The 18,407-nt window shown below is 42.4% G+C and overlaps 1 protein-coding gene across 1 annotated transcript in view; it reads right to left on the bottom strand.

Moving 5' to 3' along the window:
* Positions 1 to 18,407, bottom strand: part of LOC124722728 (WSC domain-containing protein 1-like) — a 158,350-nt gene that overhangs the window by 85,972 nt on the left and 53,971 nt on the right. The gene's annotated exons all lie outside the window — the stretch shown is intronic.

The raw sequence follows: 18,407 nt of genomic DNA, 5'->3' as shown, positions 1-18,407 counted from the left end.
GATCTACAAAGAGTGAATTTATGCAAAATATTCTCCATAGTAAATAACATCATTCTGAACAAAAATACTGGGAACTGTTTCTCATGTACTCTGGATTTAGAAGAGACAATGATTCTGTCGCAATGTAGGTAATCAAATACAGGCACAACTAATTTGTATACAGGTAATCATTAACATTCCTTCTACCTTCTACATCCCATTCCTACGTGTACTGACTCCATTTGCAAATCGTATTCTAACGTGGTGAGTAAACATTTCCACAAATAATCAAAACATGAATTTGAATATGGATGTACAAGATAACAACGTCTCTCATCTTGAACTACACGTAAGAAAACGTATGAATGTTGCCATGAGTGAGAAATAGTACTATCTGAAATACTTATCATATTGAAAACTAAATGGATAGAAGGAATTCAATATTGTTAAATCCAAAGACTGTTCAAACTAGGACAAATAATAAAAATCCTGAGGACATACCATATATACATTACAGGGCACTGGAATTGCACATTTTGTGTCGGTGGAGCCTAAAAGAAATGTGTTTAAGGTAGGATGACACATTAAGAGTAAAGAAAAAAGTGGCAGATGAGAGTAGAAAGGAAGGGCTGAGACGGCAAAGAATGAGGTACACTCCACTGCAAAGTGGCATCTGGAAGATGTGTTGAGGTTGTACTGCATGTTGAGCTATTAATGAATGACATACAAGTGAAGTGAACATGCAGAAGGTAATTTACATTTACTATACAGGAGAATAAATAATTTGCCTTTGTGAGCTTTGACATAAAGGAGCAGACCAAGACTCAGAGGGTGAACGCTAGCAGGTGATACTAACCAACAAGCACTTTCTATTTCCGCAAAACCGTAATGTTGTGCATAATTTTCATGAATAGTGTTGGATATGAAACAGTTTAAAAATGTTATTTTTAGTTGTTTAATAGATACATTAATGTAAAATAACGAACAAATTTTCTTGTTTCAGATGTTTAGATTAACAGATGTTTATTCCAATTTTTTACAACACTAATATTGATGTGGTAATGTATGTATGATATATGTATAGGTTTTTATGTTCATTTATGGAGTTTCAGTTTTCAGTACTTTGTTGCTGTTAACACATACGAATGTTGAAGAGTTGTATAGTTATATGAGTTCCATTCAATCTCATAAGTAACTATTTTGCAATGTTGATGAGAAATGTGTAATTTATTTAATACTTTTGGTATTTATTTCTCTATATAGTAACGAGATTCTGGTTTACAATACAACTGAATCAATACACGTTTCTAGAGGCACCTGCAGAACATTTAAAGAGCAGTGCTAATTCAGTTCAACTATTATCCACTTTTCTTATCACGATTTCTGCAAAACCGTAATGTTGTGCATAATTTTCATGAATAACATTGCAATATTAATTAATTAATGGAAAATTTCAACTAAAGGCAATCTGTGAAATACATGTACTCAGTATTTACAACATGAATAGGTAAATTCTACACCTTTATTGTTAAAGGCAACACAGACAGTTACACATTTATATGCGCATCTTAGTATCTCTATAGCACTATGTACTGTCCGAGGCAGCTCAGCCGCTGCTTTCTGTTCAAATATGTTCTGATCTGGGGGGACACTTGTAATACCACAGTTAAGTCACGACAGTTATATACATTTTAAAACGCGCACATTCAAAACGTAATGGCTCAGCATAATTTTCGTTCGTATATTGGTTAAATTCTACTGGTGATTCGGTTTGAGGTATCTTGAACAGTGCACCAATGTTCCGTATTTTGATAGCATAAAGAGCTGTTTTCATGTCTATTGTCATTTTCGTGTCTGGATAAATCACTAATTTTTGATATTATTGTTTGTATATTCCATTTTCTAAAATGTTGAACAACACGGGAACAGAACAAATGCAATAATAGAAAAGTGAAGTCTATATTAAGTCTTAATAACCCCGTAATGGAACTGATCTGATTAGGATGAGATTTTATTTACTGTAGCATCAAACAATCTGTGTCTAATAGTCGTCTTTGTGCATACTTTGAGTACAGCTGCATACGTTTGTGATATTCGAGGAAATACATGACACTAAGTAAATATAAGCTGGCTACTTATTGAGAGGTCGGAACAAGAGATTGGCCACTATGAAATAATAAACGTAACGCTGCAAGAAAACAAATGACGGAGAATATGAAATTAGTTTATCTACAAATGAGACATGACGTCCTCGGAAACAGTAGAGCTATGTCCTACATCGTCTGTAAAGTGCAGTTCCTCGACTACCCTCTTCGATCGCGTTCTGTAATTTGAGAAATAAATTCGTGGTAAGAGGTTGCTTCATTTATTAACTAACTTACAACCCAATACCATAAAGTTGTATTGTGATCTAAAGAAAATAGTGACAGAAATTGCTAGTGGCCATTGAAATGCATCAAGGTGGATAGTTGAAAATTTGTGACGGACCGGGACTCGAACAGGGGTTTTTTAGTTTCGCCCGAACGGACGTCTCAACGGCCTCTGCCATTCAGATTCGGTCGCTGACCGACTCAAATACCAACTTATCCTCACACTACTGACGTAGTGCTATTCCCCACAATCCTCTTTACCCACAGCGATTCGCTGGTTAACGTAAGAGTTGGAGCGTGTTTGGGCTTCAGCACTGAAGGGAGCGTTGGGGGCGTCTCACCCTTGTTAAATACAGGGTGAGTCACCAAACGTTACCGCTGGATATATTTCGTAAACCACATCAAATACTGACGAACCGATTCCACAGGCCGAACGTGAGGAGAGGGGCTAGTGTAATTGTTTAATGCAAACCATACAAAAATGCACGGAAGTAGGTTTTTTTATCACAAACCCACATTTTTTAAATGGAACCACGTTACTTTTGTTAGCACATTTGAACATATAAGCAAATACGTAATCAGTGCCGTTTGTTGCATTATAAAATGTTAATTACATCCGGAGATATTGTAACCTAAAGTTGACGCTTGAAACCTCCGACGTTCAGTTGCGTGTTGTAACAAACACGGGCCACGGTCGGCGAGCAGCATCTGCAGGGACATGTTTACGATGACGACCGTGTTTACGAGTGTGGTTGTAGTGCACTGTTGTGGTTTGGTCTAGCTGTCGCAGTGTCCGCATGTAACGCTTGCTGCTATTGTTATTCTGCATTCGTCTCCGCACGCAGACCAACTGTAGTGCACCGTGTTACCAGACGTCTGTGATAGTGTAGTGTTGTAGGAACTGTGACCATGGTGTATTCGAACTCTGAAAAGGCGGAGATGATACTCATCTATGGCGAGTGTCGACGAAATGCAGCTGAAGCCTGCAGGGTGTATGCAGAACGGTACCCGGACAGAGAGCATCCAACGTGCCGCACATTGCCAAACATCTACCGCCAACTGTATGCAACAGGTATGGTCGTAGCACGCAAACGGGTCCGTAACAGGCCCGTAACGGGAGAAGCGGGTGCAGTTGGTGTGTTAGCTACTCTTGCCATGAACCCACACATGAGTACACGGGACATTGCGAGAGCCGATGGACTGAGTCAAAGTAGTGTCATGCGCATACTGCATCGTCACCGCTTTCACCCGTTTCATGTGTCGCTACATCAGCAATTACATGGTGATGACTTTAATCATCGAGTGCAATTCTGTCAATGGGCATTAACAGAAAATGGGTTGCAGTTCTACCTGTTTACCGATGAAGCGGGCTTCACAAACCACGGGGCAGTGAATCTACGGAACATGCATTACTGGTCCGTGGACAATCCTCGCTGAGTCAGACAGGTAGAGCGACAGCGACCGTGGACTGTAAATGTATGGTGCGGAATCACTGGCGACCACCTCATTGGTCCTCACTTCATTGCAGGGGCCCAAACAGCTGCAACATACATCACGTTTCTACAGAATGTTTTGCCAACGTTGCTCGAAAATGTCCCACTGGAAACGCGTCGACGTATTCGGTATCAGCATGATGGTGCACCTGCACATTCCGCAATTAACACTAGGCTGACCCTTGACAGGATGTTCGACGGGCGTTTCATAGGACGTGGAGGACGCATAAATTGGCCAGCTCGTTCTCCCGATCTTACACCTCTGGACTTCTTTCTGTGGGGTACGTCAAAGGAGAATGTGTACAGTGATGTGCCTACAACCCCAGAGGATATGAAACAACGTATTGTGGCAGCCTGCGGCGACATTACACCAGATGTACTGCGGCGTGTACGACATTCATTACGCCAGAGATTGCAATTGTGTGCAGCAAATGATGGCCACCACATTGAACATCTATTGGCCTGACATGTCGGGACACACTCTATTCCACTCCGTAATTGAAAACGGAAACTACGTGTGTACGTGTACCTCACCCCTCATGGTAATGTACATGTGCGTCAGTGAAAAAGACCAATAAAAGGTGTTAGCATGTGGACGTAATGTGCTGTTCCAGTCTCTTCTGTACCTAAGGTCCATCACCGTTCCCTTTGGATCCCTACGTAATTCGATGCTCTCCGATACACACGATCGAACAGCGGAGGAGTGGTACTCAAGCGTCAGTTTTAGGTTACAATATCTCCGGATGTAATTAACATTTTACAATGCAACAAACGGCACTGATTACGTATTTGTTTATATGTTCAGATGTGCTAACAAAACTAACGGGCTTCCATTTAAAAAAACGTAGGTTTTTGTTAAAATACATACTTCCGTGCATTTTTTTATGGTTTGTATTATCCAATTACACTAGCCCCTCTCCTCACGTTCGGTCCGTGGAATCGATTCGTCAGTATTTGATGTGGTTTACGAAATATATCCAGCGGTAATGTTAGGTGACTCACCCTGTATATGTGGTGTCTGTCCATTCTGACATGTCAAAGAGAATAGACAGTACATATGTAAAGCTGCAATGGTTTTTAATCTAAATAAGGAACTAAAGTATGACGTTTCTTTACAAATGAAGAATTCCGCACCTGCAGTAAGCTAATGGATTTATAACCTGTAGTGTACCATCCTTATTAATAGCAATGTCACTTAGTTCATCATTAGTAGTATAATTTTCGTGTATTACCATATTAATTATGGCGCTAGGTTATAACGTAATTCAGTGCTGCATTATAATACGTGAGTAACAAAACCCGCAACAACCGTCCATTCATCGTCAATATTTTTCCTCTCTCTAACGTCAGGTTATCATTAGGTGGGCGTAAAGGCTAATTATTATCACCGCGTATACTTAAAATTTTATTGTATTGGACTTTCGGTAGTCCGATGATCACGGTTATATTTTAACAAAGAAACGCAATTTAATAGCAAATCTTGGCGACGGCGTTATAAAGATCCATATAAGGTGCATACAGACATTGCACCCACAATGAAAACAAGAAATATTCGAGGAAGCCCTAGCATTGGCCACTTTTGATCTGAATAATACAAATCATGAAACAAGAAGGTTCAATACTTGTAGACTGAATACCACTATTAATAAATTAGTGATACAGCTGCTACAGCTCTGTATACACAATCGAGCATTTGACCAACGTTATTGTGGAAATTACCTTGTTATCATGAGGTGAAACAACTGAATACATTTGCGCAGGGATAGTTTCTGATTGCGAAGGTCTTGTAAATTAACTGCTGAGTTACGCATAGTGCCACCAGTTATCATGCATGAAGTATCGCGTAGCGGCTATCGTAGCTGTTTGATGTGCTACGCCTCGGCCATGGATGTGTGTGATGTCCTTAGGTTATGGTTCAAATGGCTCTGAGCACTATGGGACTTAATATCTATGGTCATCAGTCCCCTAGAACTTAGAACTACTTAAACCTAACTAACCTAAGGACATCACACAACACCCAGTAATCACGAGGCGAGAAAATCTCTGACCCCGCCGGGAATCGAACCCGGGAACCCGGGTGTCCTTAGGTTAGTTAGGTTTAATTAGTTCTAAGTTGTAGGCGACTGATGACCTCCGAAGATAAGTCGCCTAGTGCTCAGAGCCATTTGATGTGCAACGAGTCACCATTTCAAATCCGTCTATCAGGAATTACTAGTTATTTAGTCTTCATCGTTTCACAAAAGCTGCTGACATATCGGACGTTTCTATTCTTTGTATATTCTTGAATATTGCATGTCTGTATAAATACCTGCACTCTCCGTACAGGTGGTAAGTTCTGTCATGGCTTTACCTTGATGTTCGTAATAAACGTGCTTTTAATCCTAAGTGTTGTTTTCATTGAAACGTTGCTTTTGGATTTGGAATTGAATGTGGTTACGACTTTATATTGTTAAGTGGGGACGACGATAGTTGAAACATCTGAAACAACGTGGCTCAAATTAGATAAAGTAAAAGTCATCTCCTACAGGAACTGGAATACAAATAATACATGGGCCCAACTGTTCGTATATGCAGGAGACCAACGGATTCCATGTCAGCAAAAATTCAGATACAGATTAATTACTTGTGGCGTACTGAGATACCACACAAGAAGAGTTTGTGACAGTTGGTACCATAAATACCGTGGACGCCTGTCGGCAGCAGGAACATCGCTGTGCGCAAACCAACCACCTGCCCGCTAGAGTCGCGCCCCCTGGAGAAGCAGGCCACCAGAAAGAGATACGCGTGCTTAACTAACGGTGCACCGGCAGAAGTTATGAGTTCCAAGTTGTAGGTCAATCCTGCAGAATGTTCGTCCTGTCTCCAAGTCTTCAAGTCGTCGAGTGAGAAACAGTGTCCGATAAATAGTCAGCCTTCAGTGGAAACAGAACAGGGAATAGAATTATTGTTTACGGACAGAGACCGTCTGCTTAGGTGCTTAACTGAGTACTGTTCGTATGGAACTGTTCTTCGAATAGTACATCAAGAAATAAGAATAGTTTTTTTCTGAATTTAGTTCCGAGAACGTTTTTGTCTGGATCGTATTCCTGAAACTATAGTCAGAACAGACAGGCTAATCTCGAATTCTACACTTGCTGTAACTAGCGTTACCAAAGGTGAGTAACATATTTTACTACTTACTATTCTACTTTCATTGTATATGTGCTGCCCTAGAACCCAGCGTTAGCGAGATTTTCATCAAAGTGGGCGATCTCAGGCCACAACTGCGTCTATATGTGTAGGCCTATTCTGAAAATGCGGCTCAGGACCCGACCAAATTGCAGAAAGGATTTGACCAAAACCCCAAATAGAATAGATGGTATGACTTGATTTGTTTGGCTAATGAGTGCCTTTACTTAGGCGGCACAGCCCAATAATGGTTCTAGGTCAACGAAGAATAACATAGTGGCTGGGATAAATTCCAAGTCGAACTACAGGAAACATTTGGCTACAATAAACAGCAAGTCCGCTTAGCGGAGGAGCAATAGAACAACACGGGCAAGTGTCTTGTGGAAATGACACAGTCTGACATAAGGAATGTTTTGCCCTATGCCACAGGTGAATTTTAGTATGATAAAGGCTGAAAAATATCGTACTCGACGGAACAAGTTGTGGAAGACATGTACCAAGCTCTTCTGATAAAGGATGTCTTAACAGTCGAGTAATTCATCAAGTGGAAATTCAACAGAAATAAATTCAAACGAAAGAACTATGAGCGACTCCAGAATATGGGTACCATGACAGTTTTCGAAGAACACAACGGCTACGCCTCTCTCATACGCTATGTAGTGAGTGAAGGATACAGTATTTTGTGGCAACCCGAATTGTGGGACAGAGTAGGCTAAAGATAGTAGCCAAGAATGTCGATCCGATAGATCAGGAGGTAATACAGAATCTTGAAGAAGAGATGTATCGATTTTTAGCACCAATCTCCAACAGCAGTCAAACGCGCAAGGAAGAATGGATGTAACTTGTACTTAGGTCGCAGCCAACAAATGAGAATCTAGCACCCCACCGACGCAATGACAAGTAACTCTTACTCCAAGTGCAACGCCCACTTGAAGAACAGATATTTGAATGACAGAGGACAACACGCTGGTGTGTTTAAACTGTGGACACATTGTCCATTACTGTAGAGAAGGAAAGCGAGTTTTCGATGACTACTACTCTACTAGAGAACACCCATCACAACAATTATATTCACGCCAGTCATCTGCAGATTACCATAATCGACCTGTAGACGACATCCATTGCCAAACCCTGGACAAGGTTGCTCTCAACATGGTGTAGCCGTTTCTCCCACGGTCGTCCTGAGATCGCAGCTGCTTTTTGCAGGGCAATGTGGCCCACTGGTTAGCACAATGGATCTGGGTTACGATGGTTCAGATTTACGTTTACCGTGATTTCGCTCAATCGCTAGAGCCAAATTCCAGGAGGGTTCCTTTGAAAAGGGCACAGCGGATTTCCTTCCCCATCCTTTCGTAATTCGAGTTTTTACTGCATCTCTAATGAACTTGGTCGTGATAGGGCCTTAAGCATTAATCTTTCATTCTTCCTCTGCTCACTTTGACGCCGCCTTCAGGAAATATAAGCTATGTGACTATCAATGAAGGCAAGGTCGCACTGATGTCAGAAAATTTCAATGACATCATCATTGACTGCCAACCTTTCCTCATGGTAGTCGACTCAAGGGCCTCCTTTTCTGTAATGTCAGATGCTTATTGTCGCCAGTTAAAGAGTACTATTTATGTTACATGAATGCGGTTGTGCTGAAAGTAGCAAATAAAAAATACATCGAAACGAAAGAAATATACGTCAGATGAAGAACTGTTAATGACAGGACACAACCCTTCGGATTTGTCGTCTTAACAGAATGTGGTCAGAATCTTATTCTTGGATGCGACTTCTTGCAGACAGTCGGCCACAGTGGCCGAGAGGTTCTAGGCGCTTCAGTCTGGAACCGTGCGACGGCTACGGTCGTAGGTTCGAATCCTGTCTCGGGTATGGATGTGTGTGATGCCCTTAGGTTAGTTAGATTTAAATAGTTCTAAGTTCTAGGGGACTGATGACCTCAGATGTTAAGTCCCATAGTGCTCAGAGCCATTTGATCTTTTTTTTTTCGCAGACATCTCAAGCGATAATAGAATGTGAAAGATCAGAGATCCAGACTGATGCTGCTCTTCCTAAAAGCACAAGCAAGATTGCTGTGAATGGTTGTTTGCCGTTGAAGATGTTCATTCCGCCATCATCACCGAAAGCTTTGGGCAATTGCCAGAAGCTGTTCTGTGTTCCAAGGGAAAACTACATAACACTGCCAATCATAAAAATTATAGCTGATCCAGGGGAGCTTTGGATTACTAATTTCACTAGCAGCCGCAGCTCATACCTAAATGTATATGTTTAGGGACAACCGAACCAGTCCAGGAAGGGCAACTTTGTGTCATCGACAAAGAATCGTGCTCCACAGCAGAGTAGGAAACTACTATTGAATTGTCAATAGCATCTGGCCTGACCAAGGAACAATGTCGACAAATGAGAGCCATCCTGCGTCAGTTTTCGGATGCTTTGAAATCCGAAGTGGAGCAGCCTGCGGTAATACATTGTTCACCCACAGGTATCATCCACCAATTAGCCAGCAGTCATACAGAGCGTCGCTGGCTGACTGGTGGTTTATGTGGATGAAATGGAGGAAATGCTACAAGAAGACGTCATTGAACCTTCAGAGAGTCCTCGGTCCACTCCTGCTTTTCTTGTGAAACAGAACGGTGGTGCATGGTGTTTCTGCGTCGACAACCGATGACTAAACAAAATCACAAAGGAAGATATCCGTTTCCTAGACTGAGTGAAATGATCAAAGCATTTCTCAACTATGAACATGCAAATATGATGCTGGGAAATCAAGTTTAACGAGGTTGACCACGACGAGAATACCTTCATGTCTCCTGACGGCCGTTGTGAGTTTAAATTTGTGAAATCTGTACCACGTAAAGCTCCAGCCATATTCGAACGTATGACGGACAACCTGCTTCGACACCTCAGATGGACGACTTGTCTTTGCTACGTGGATAACATTATCGTTGTCATAAAGAAATCTGAAGAACATCTAAGCAATCTGACAACCGTTTAGAATTGTAGTCAGATTGCAGGTCCCTCCCTGAATCCCAAAAAGTGCCTCTTTGTCGCCCAAGAAATAAAAATCTAGTGAATGGCGATGGAAACCGTTTAGATCTAGAGAAAATAAGAGCATTCTTAGATTTTCCGACTACTTGGCACAATCGTGATGTGGGAAGATTTCTCAGTATTAGCTCGTACTACCGCCGTATCATAAAGGCCATCAGTACCAAGGCACGTCACTCGCAAAAATTGCTGTTGCGTAACGTCAAATTTGCCTGTAACGAGGTGAAAGACATGTGTTTCCTTGTCCTTAAGGAGGTGCTAACATCTTTTTCATTTCCAGCAATATATGACGAGAACGCCGAGACTCTAGCGGTTACGGGATAGTAGCCATTCTAGTGCAAATTCACGAAAATGCTGAAAATGTGCTAACTTCCGTTTCCAGAGTATTCTGCAAGTCGGAAATTATCTACACTGGCTGCCTAGGCTGAAGGATCTGTCGGGTCGGCTGAAGAGGTGGTCACTGAAGCTTCAGGAATGTGATGTCACATAGGCATACATAAGTGGACACCAACACAGGGACGCCGACGGCCCGTCAAGGAATCCTTTGGAAAAACACAGTAGTATACGTGAAGTCTCAGTCATCGTTGTGCCAGATGACAGTGCTGCTCAACAGCACTGCTGAAAAACCAGAAATATTTAAGGAGGAGGAAGTGAGCAAATGAAAAATTCCGATTAATAAATGGAGAAATGTATAAGGGGAAATAAAATCCACTGGGGCAGAAATGGTTCCTTGCCATCCCAGCTCATCAACAGGTAGCTGTCCTGAATCGTTTTTAATTCGCTTCAACATCTAGTAGCCTTGAACCGTAAGACTCGACGCAAAGTTAGATACAGGAATCATTGGCCAAGTCTCTACAGGCCCTTTAAACACTATATGCACAGTATTAGGAATTCCATATTTTGATATACGTTCCACAATTACCTAAGAGGCAACTGGTACCAGTCCCCACATTCATTCGAACTGGAATCGACCTTTTGGGGAGGTTCCAGAAATCAACAAATGGAAATTTATGGATAATTGTCTGCACTGATTACCTCCATCACGTTACGTTCACCAAAGCTCTACCAACTGCCGAAGCTCGGTGCAGAAGGCATTATTTTGAAGTATGGTGCAACCTGTGTGATGATATCTGATCGCGGAAAATTTTTTCAGTCGAGACTATTATCAGAGGTAACTCACGTTGTGACATCGTCAACAGGATGACAGCTGACTACAATCCACAGACGAATGGCCTCACAATACGACATTTGTTGATGTCGAACGGAGAGATTGGGATAAAATGCTGCTCATCGCAACATTCACATGTAAAACAGGAAAGCAAGACTCTGCAGGCTGCACACCTTTCTTTCTGCTCCAAGGACTCGATTCCAAAACAGTAACGGATACACTGTTTCTGTTTAAACCGGACCATCTCAGCGTAACTACGAGAGACACCTCACTACCAGGTCCAAAAACCATAATAACCTGCTCGTATACAACAACCTGAGGCGCAGGAGCAAGACCGAGAGTGCTATAACGCGAAGTACTTGACAGTGCGATACTGCCCTGCAGACTTGGTATGGAATTATACGCCTGTGCACGAAGTTGGTGTACCGAAAAGTTACTAAAGCGCTACTTCAGTCCGCCTTGTATCTTTCATTGCTCGTCCAAGGTCATATATGAAACTGGGGATTATGACCGTTTATGAAGAAGACAAAAGCGCCGAGTCATTGTCAGTGTCATCAGTATGAAGCCTTATAGTCCAGCGGCGCACACTGATGGTGGGATATTCTAGGAGACTGAAGACCTATTCGACGATAGTGAATATTCGACGGGAAGGGCACAGTTGGTACTAATGAAAGCGAAGAGGATTTAACCGCACCGGACCGGTATACTGAAGACCACTGACAAGATCCTGGGTGCTGTAGTCGGCTCCAGTCAGAACATCTCTGACAGCGGGCTCAGGGATCAATGTCGGTGAGTGTTGCATAGAGGTTAGCACAGGGCCGGCCAGAAATTCTGCACGCTCCTGCACATGTGCAACTTCCGGGTCACAGCGTGCACGCCGCAGCCGTCAGCGTTCATGTAGTGCATGTTTCTACGCACAGATGTCGCTTTATCCACTTGCTGGGATACTCTGTACCGGCGCATTCTAGTGCTCTTTCCACAGCTTGCAAGCCAACCATGGGAAGGTATTTCGCGTATTAAACATTTAAAATACTGTCACAGTCTACTCATTGAGACGTCTACTTTTATGTTAACAATTTAACCCAGTAAGACAAGTAATACAGTTTTTATTAAGGCAGCTTGACTGACGGCACGTAAATACGCTTAGTGTTTTTGATCTAGTATTTAAGAAACAGAGCACTTAGCGACTTCCAACGAACCTTAGTCATGATTTCAAATAACATTAATCTAATGCAAGGTTTCCTATAACTAATTCTCGGTGCCCTGAGTTATACCCACATAATTTCTGTCTCACTGACCTCTGAACAGAATGACAATCGCAGACCTCTCGATGATGACCTGTACCATTATTGCTATATCTTTCATCAGTTCCGTCTGAAATCTGCACAATAACCGACAATTAGATGAATGTTATGTTTTATCGACTCCAGCTGAGCGTAGCCCTTCACACATTTTTTTAAAAAAGAACCTAAATGTAAGTATACAACAATCGGTTTAATGACCAATTTTCCTTATAATAATGAAACACGGAGCAGAATGAGGCAATAGTGCACAGTTAGTAAACAATAATTTTTAATTATGAAAGGAATAAATCCAAACACCTTTATCACTGGTCATGAGAAATGATATAGCTAATATCGGGCACAAAAGCACGGCTCATTGACAAACGCAAGCAGTTGCGGGAGATTTTCATCACTGATGCTTGATCAAAACGACTGAGAACATAGATCTTCCGTTCTTTGCTTTTTCACAGTACCTGGCATTTCTCAGTACTTTTCTGTTAAAGTTACGGTCACCAGGGATAAACGAGACTGGGTATGTTGCGCTCTTGCTTGTACCACTTAAACAGGGAAGAGGAGCCGCCGCCGTTCATTTAGGACACATGCCTAATAACAGATGTCGCTGTCGCACACGTGCGCACATGTGCAGCACTTCCGCACGTCTGCACACTGTGCAGCGTTTGGCCGGCCCTGGGCTACCACCACTGGCTGGTGCACTGCGAGTAGACAGTTCAGATCCGACCACAAACAGTCGTTTGGCTTTAAGATTTAGCGTTTCTGGAGGGTCTTTGAAATGCCTTATATATTTGAAAATTCCGTAATAATCGGTATTCGCATAAGCTGTTGCTGTCGGCTTCCAGCTCAGTGAAAATTTTACTTGTTTTTTTTTGACATTTCGTTTTATTTTTGTGGTGTCACCGTCAGATACCACACTTGCTAGGTGGTAGCCTTTAAATCGGCCGCGGTCCGGTAGTATACGTCGGACCTGCGTGTCGCCACTGTCAGTGATTGCAGACCGAGCGCCGCCACACGGCAGGTCTAGAGAGACTTCCTAGCACTCGCCCCAGTCGTACAGCCGACTTTGCTAGCGATGGTTCACTGACAAATTACGCTCTCATTTGCCGAGACGATAGTTAGCATAGCCTTCACCTACGTCATTTGCTACGACCTAGCAAGGCGCCATTATCATTTGCTATTTATCTTGTGATGCATTTACCGTCAGACCGATGTTCACCAATTATGGATTAAAGTTAAGTATTCCAGCAGCTACGTACTTTTTTTACTAGTCTCACCTCCTTTAACTGTTCCAGACCTCACGCCAGCCTGCGTGAGCTTAAACGCGTGCCTTTCGGCTACCCGTCACAGTGGATTGGCTGTCTTGCCAGTCCACAACAATTTTCATGTTGTATTTAAAGGTCTAAGGAAATTTTGTTTCATTAATTTAAATAGTAACATATGCAACTCACGTTGGCCTTATAACAGCTTCCCACCCAACACAGTAAACCTCAGACAGTGCGCTAAAATTCTTCGTCACAGTAGGCTTGTTTTGTCTCCTCCGACACAGCAATCACGTATCAGCAAATTAACCAAGAAAGTAGTCGGAACGTTCCGTCGACATTTCAGGTTCTCTGCGACAGAAGTCGACTCCTTGATTACGGAGCAATTCGAAAACCTCTATGTGGACGTCCTCTACATTCGAAAATCTCTTTCTTCCGAGATGTTCTTTCAGCCTACATCGTGCAATATCTTCCTTCATTGCAGATCAGCATGTCTGTGACGCCTCAGGTTTCTGGCCCCCGTTTCAGTATGGCTAGACGCGACGTTGTATTTCATCCCTATAAACTAAACTAAACTCCGTCCGAACAGGCCTCGCAACCCCAAACGGTACTGTACGACTGCCTTGTGATCCTCTGCCGATAGGTGTCATTGGATGTGGGTATTGGGGATATGGAGAGGGACAGGGATCACGTGGTCAGCACACCGGTCTCCCGGCCGCTGTCAGTTTTCGTGAACAGAGCCGCTACCAGTCATGTAGCTCCTCAAGGGACGGTGGTCCATCCAAGTGTTAGCCCAGCCCAGCAGCACTTAACTACGGCGATCGGACGGGAACCGGTGTTATCCTGCGGCAAGGCCGTTGCCATCTCATCCATATACCACCAGGTTTTTGCAATAAATCTGTGTGCAATTTAAACAATATGCCCACAAGAGTAGTACTGTCCCGCACAGTTCAGCTTAGGAGTAAGTTTCCTGTAGGTGCGCCATTTCAGTCCAAGACTGTGTCAGCTGTGCCGCATCAGAACTATGTCTGCTAAAAACTAGAACCTGCCTTCCGCTCTGGGGATGAGCCGTTCTTGCCGCATCATGATTTAGCCTGGGACGGCATTTGTAACGTACTTTCCAAAGTCCCTACAAGACACTATGCAGAGGTTATCTTGTATCACTGCCAGTCATTCCCTATTTCGTTCGACTCGAGAAATAAACGACAGTCTTCTGCATGAGCCGTGATTCTTTTTCTGCGAGTTTCTTAGGGTAAGGGGTAAGTTTCTGGCTGTAGAATCTTTATGAAACCTGTCGGTTCTCCAAATTTTGTGAATGTCACTTCGTGAAAAGAACGCTTGCTTCCCACCACTGATACCCATTTGATTTCACGGAACATTTCCGTAATACAGGTTGTTGATGAAACTTAACCAGTCACAAACGAAGCAGCGAGCCACTCACGTGCTTCGACGCTTTCTTTATACAACATGGTGCGGTTCCCGAACACACGAGCGGTACTCAGGAATGCTTCTCGCAAATATCTGAACGTAGTCTCCTTTATAGAAGAAATTATTCAAATAGTGAAGGGAGACGAAAATTTAATAGTCATGGGTGACTGGAATTCAAGCGTAGGAAAAGGGAGAGAAGGAAACATAGTAGGTGAATGTGGATTGGGGCTAAGAAATTAAAGCGGAAGCCGTCTGGTAGAATTTTGCACAGAGCATAACTTAATCGTAGCTAACACTTGATTTAAGAATCATGTAAGAAGGTTGTATACATGGAAGAACCCTGGAGATACTAAAATGTATCAGATAGATTATATAATGGTGAGACAGAGATTTAGGAACCAGGTTTTAAATTGTAAGACATTTCCAGGGGCAGATGTGGACTCTGAACACAATCTATTGGTTATGAACTGTAGATTAAAACTGAAGAAACTGCAAAAAGGTGGGAATTTAAGGCGATGGAACCTGGATAAACTGAAAGAACCAGAGGTTGTACAGAGTTTCAGGGAGAGCATAAGGGAACAACTGACAGGAATAGGGGAAAGGAATACGGTAGAAGAAGAATGGGTAACTTTGAGGGATGAAGTAGTGAAGGCAGCAGAGGACCAAATAGGTAAAAAGACGAGGGCTAGTAGAAACCCTTGGGTAACAGAAGAAATATTGAATTTTATTGATGAAAGGAGAAAATATAAAAATGCAGTAAATGATGCAGGCAAAAAGGAATACAAACGTCCCAAAAATGAGATCGACAGGAAGTGCAAAATGGCTAAGCAGGCATGGCTAGAGTACAAATGTAAGGATGTAGAGGCTTATCTCACTAAGGGTAAGATAGATACTGCGTATAGGAAAATTAAAGAGACATTTGGAGAAAGGAGAACCACTTGCATGAATATCGAGAGCTCAGATGGAAACCCAGTTCTAAGCAGAAAGGTGGAAGCAGTATATAGAGGGTCTATACAAAGGCGATGTACTTGAGGACAATATTATGGAAATGGAAGAGGATGTAGATGAAGATGAAATGGGAGATATGATACTGCGTGAAGAGTTTGACAGAGCACTGAAAGACCTGAGTCGAAACAAGGTCCCCGGCGTAGACAACATTCCATTAGAACTATTGACAGCCTTGGGAGAGCCAGTCCTGACAAAACTCTACCATCTGGTGAGCAAGATGTATGAGATAGGCGAAATACCCTCAGACTTCAGGAAGAATATAATAATTCCAATCCCAAAGAAAGCAGGTGTTGACAGATGTGAAAATTACCGAACTATCAGTTTAATAAGTCACAGCTGCAAAATACTAACGCGAATTCTTTACAGACGAATGGAAAAACTGATAGAAGCCGACCTTGGGGAAGATCAGTTTGGATTCCGTAGAAATGTTGGAACACGTGAGGCAATACTGACCCTACGACTTATCTTAGAAGAAAGATTAAGGAAAGGCAAACCTACGTTTCTAGCATTTGTAGACTTAGAGAAAGCTTTTGACAATGTTGATTGGAATACTCTCTTTCAAATTCTGATGGTGGCAGGGGTAAAATACAGGGAGCGAAAGGCTATTTACAATTTGTGCAGAAAGCAGATGGCAGTTATAAGAGTCGAGGGATATGAAAGGGAAGCAGTGGTTGGGAAGGGAGCGAGACAGGGTTTTAGCCTATCCCCGATGTTATTCAATCTGTATATTGAGCAAGCAATAAAGGAAACAAAAGAAAAGTTCGGAGTAGGAATTAAAATCCATGGAGAAGGAATAAAACTTTGAGGTTCGCCGATGACATTGTAATTCTGTCAGAGACAGCAAAGGACTTGGAAGTGCAGTTGAATGGAATGGACAGTATCTTGAAAGGAGGACATAAGATGAAGATCAACAAAAGCAAAACGAGGGTAATGGAATGTAGTCGAATTAAGTCGGTTGATGCTGAGGGAATTAGATTAGGAAATGAGACACTTAAAGTAGTAAAGAAGTTTTGCTATTTGGGGAGCAAACTAACTGATGATGGTCGAAGTAGAGAGGATATAAAAAGTAGACTGGCAATGGCAAGGAAAGCGTTTCTGAAGAAGAGAAATTTGTTAACATCGAGTATAGATTTAAATGTCAGGAAGTCGTTTCTGAATGTATTTAATGGAGTGTAGCCATGTATGGAAGTGAAAGATGGACGATAAATAGTTTAGACAAGAAGAGAATAGAAGCTTTCGAAATGTGGTGCTACAGAAGAATGCTGAAGATTAGATGGGTAGACCACATAACTAATGAGGAGGTATTGAATAGAATTGGGGAGAAGAGGAGCTTGTGGCACAACTTGACTAGAAGAAGGGATCGGTTGGTAGGACATGTTCTGAGACATCGAGGGGTCACCAATTTAGTATTGGAGGGCAGCGTGGAGCGTAAAAATCGTAGAGGGAGACCAAGAGATGAATACACTAAGCAGATTCAGAAGGATGTAGGCTGCAGTAGGTACTGGGAGATGAAGAAGCTTGCACAGGATAGAGTAGCATGGAGAGCTGCATCAAACCAGTCTCAGGACTGAAGACCACAACAACAACAGTCTCCGTTATAGTTGAACATAACTTTCCTAAAATTCTTCCAAGACATCAACATCGACCGACCATTCGCCTTCCTTACAATCTATCATACGTGCTCTTTCTGTTTTCATGTTTCTTTGCAACCTTATGCCAGTGTCAAGTAAAAGTGATTACTGTATGAATAACACTACTACTACTACTGCTACTACTACTACTATTACTGCTGCTGCTTGTAAGGTGACTCTTACGTGAGGAAGACATTTTTACCAGTTTTAATAAATTATTGTCTCTTATTGATGTATTCACGACAGTTAGGAAGTACTGTAGTCCGTAGCCGGCCATGAGTCGGAGAGCATTTCCCACGCTGGCTGGCTAGGTGACGAAGCGACCATACGTCGCGCGTAGTGGGGTGGGCTCTGCGCTGGAACGTAGCAACAAGCGTCAGCCTGGGAAATATACATGACGGGAAGTACCGGTATCTTGGTGACAAAGTCACCGATTTTGTTTATTTATATTTAATAATTAAAGTCATTTATGACAACATGAATGCTAGGAGGAGCCTCTGGATGTTTAAAACCATTTATCATAATTCTGCCTCGTTAAAATTCACACCCGATCATTAA

This window comes from Schistocerca piceifrons, chromosome X (genome assembly GCF_021461385.2).
Source record: "Schistocerca piceifrons isolate TAMUIC-IGC-003096 chromosome X, iqSchPice1.1, whole genome shotgun sequence".
Lineage (NCBI taxonomy): Eukaryota > Metazoa > Arthropoda > Insecta > Orthoptera > Acrididae > Schistocerca > Schistocerca piceifrons.
Note: the sequence above shows the minus strand (reverse complement) of the source record. Positions and strands in the feature narration are given on the sequence as shown.